Source organism: Pinus tabuliformis, chromosome 6 (assembly GCF_031772625.1).
Source record: "Pinus tabuliformis cultivar Carrire ecotype Pingquan chromosome 6, CPIR1, whole genome shotgun sequence".
NCBI classification, from domain to species: Eukaryota; Viridiplantae; Streptophyta; class Pinopsida; order Pinales; family Pinaceae; genus Pinus; species Pinus tabuliformis.
Genome location: NC_142292.1, coordinates 1431246456 through 1431248983, shown reverse-complemented (window position 1 = coordinate 1431248983; position 2528 = coordinate 1431246456). Strand labels below are relative to the sequence as shown.

General features: G+C 40.3%; 1 pseudogene; it reads left to right on the top strand.

Moving 5' to 3' along the window:
- Window positions 1–1160: 1160 nt before the first annotated feature.
- LOC149264009 (serine hydroxymethyltransferase, mitochondrial pseudogene) lies at window positions 1161–2028 on the top strand (annotated as a pseudogene).
- Window positions 2029–2528: the final 500 nt, after the last annotated feature.

Below are 2528 nucleotides of genomic sequence, written 5' to 3'. Positions count from 1 at the left end.
TCTGTTTGTTGACTTATTCCAAGTTACCATTACCTTGTGTCAGTTGAAGGATTTTAATGAATGTTTGACTCAGTAAAAGGAATCTGGGCTGCAGTTTGATGGTATAGTCTATATTTTATCATCTCGTTCAGCACAAGAGGAGTTGAGTGAAAGATGTTTTTCATTTTGCAATGGGAAACTCAATATGTTGATTAATAATGTCGGTATAAATATGAAGATTTCGCATTCCTTATGTCTATCAACGTTGAATCAGCTTATCATATGTCTCAGCTGTCACATTCTCTACCAAAAGCATTAAAAAGGGGAAGCATTGTTTTCATTTCATCGGTTGTTGGTGTTGTAGATATTTTCTGGTACCATGTATGCGGCCAGCAAAAGAGTAATGAGCCAACTCACAAAAAGTCTTGCATGTGGGTGAAACCGATTATGGACAAGTGACAACATACGTGTTAACTGTATGACACATGGCCTCTACAACAGCGCGCTAGATGTTGGGATTGTGTTTGTGGAATTGCTGGATGTTATAGATCATTACGTTCATGCACAAATGGAGGAAGACAAATTTCAACCTTTGACACAAGATATCTCAACTCTTTCTTTTGTGCATCTGATTTGCGTTGTTGGGACTGTTTTGCCGGAATTTTTCAATGGTGAACAAGGGCGTGTATAGGTCTGGATTCCCCAACATTATCAACTTCCCATTTCTGGAGATCCTTCATCTGCGCTCAATCATCTATCTTTGCCAGGAGCCGTATCCAGCAGACAACATAGAGCATGGTTAGTGGTTTCATGCTAATGGATGATCGTCTATATGAAGAATTCACTATTGAGGATCAAATAAATGATGATCTGCATCATACTAAAAGTCCATTTTGATTCCCATGATGCAATGACACCACCTCCATTTTCTCACGGGTTTCTCTATATTTGTTGACATTACATGAATTCCAGACAAGTCTCGGTAAGCCAGGGAAGAAGTTTGGATCCATGAAAGCCAAGCGATGGCAGTAGCGGCCAAGGCGTTGGCTTACTAGAATACAGAGTATGTATTTCGATTTGGGCAGCGGGTGTCTATTTTTCGCCAGAAGATTGCTCACATTTCAATGCTGCGGCTTACGAGAGATTGAATGATCCTATCATGTAGAATTCATTTGAGCCTTATGTTAAGGACGAGGAGGAATTTTCTCCAGAATCGACAATGGAAGAGTCTTGAACTTATTCCTTCAGAGAACTTGACTTCATTATCAGTCATGCAGGCTGTAGGATTAGTCATGACAAATAAATACAGTGAAGGAAATGAATTCATTGACATGACAGAGTCATTATGTCAAAAAAAGATCATTGGAAGCATTTGTTTTGGATCCAGATAAATGGGGAGTTAATGAACAACCCTTGTCAGGCTATCCGGTTAATTTTCAAGTTTACATTGCTTTATTGAAGCCACATGATCGTATCCTGGCACTTGATTTATTTTTTTTCACATGGAGGCCATCTGTTTCATGGTTACCAGACCGATTTTAAAAAGATCTCAGCAGTTTCAATCCTCTTTGAAACAATGCCTCATAGATTGAATGAATTTACAGGTTATATTGATTATGACCAGCTGGAGAAGTGCGGTCCTATTCAGGCCTAAACTCATTGTTGCTAGTGCTTATGCACACCATTTTGACTATGCTCGGATGCGCAAGGTTTGTGACAAGCAAAAATGCTGTGTTGTTGGCAGACATGACACACATAAGCGGACTTGTTGCACCTGGTGTAGTTCCATTTCCTTTTGAGTTTGCAGATGTAGTGACTACTACTACACACAAGTCACTCCGTGGTCCTCGTGGTGCAATGATGTTTTATGGAAAGGGCATCAAAGAAATCAACAAGCAGGGGCAAGAGGTTAAGTATGACTATGAGGAAAGGATTAACGCAGCTGTGTTCCCTGGTCTTCAAGGTGGTCCTCACAATCATACCAGAACTGGCTTAGCTGTTGCTCTTAAATAGGCAACTACCTCAGAGTATAAAGCATATCAAGGATAGATTCAGTCCAGAAGTAACGGCCTATTTCACAGGTTTGGCAATATCACAAGTTCAGCGTGCAATTCAAGTTGTTGATAAAGTAAGAGGGATGGAGTGACTTCTTGATGTGTTACAAGTTTCATTGGATGCCACTGTTGGAAAAAATGCAGCCATACGCACAGTGTTAGCAGAAACCAGTGAAGAAGACTGTGTTTTCTAAAATCACACAGCAGTTTCGTAGCGCGCTACTAAACTGCTGTAGGTGATGATTTTAAAGCGCAGAGCAGCTAGTGTGATACTGTGAGCGGGAGTTGTGGAAGAGAGATATCTGTTTATCAATACCATCTACAGCACATTCAAAAACATGGTAGTATTTCATACCTGGGGTTGTTAAAAGATTTGGGAACATGTTGCTACACTTTAGGAGAATGTTGGGAGACAGAGACCGTTAAAATAGGAGCACGTCTTTTGGTAAGTTAATGAGCCATCAGCGCTTTCAAGCATCCAAAGTCAGTATTCAT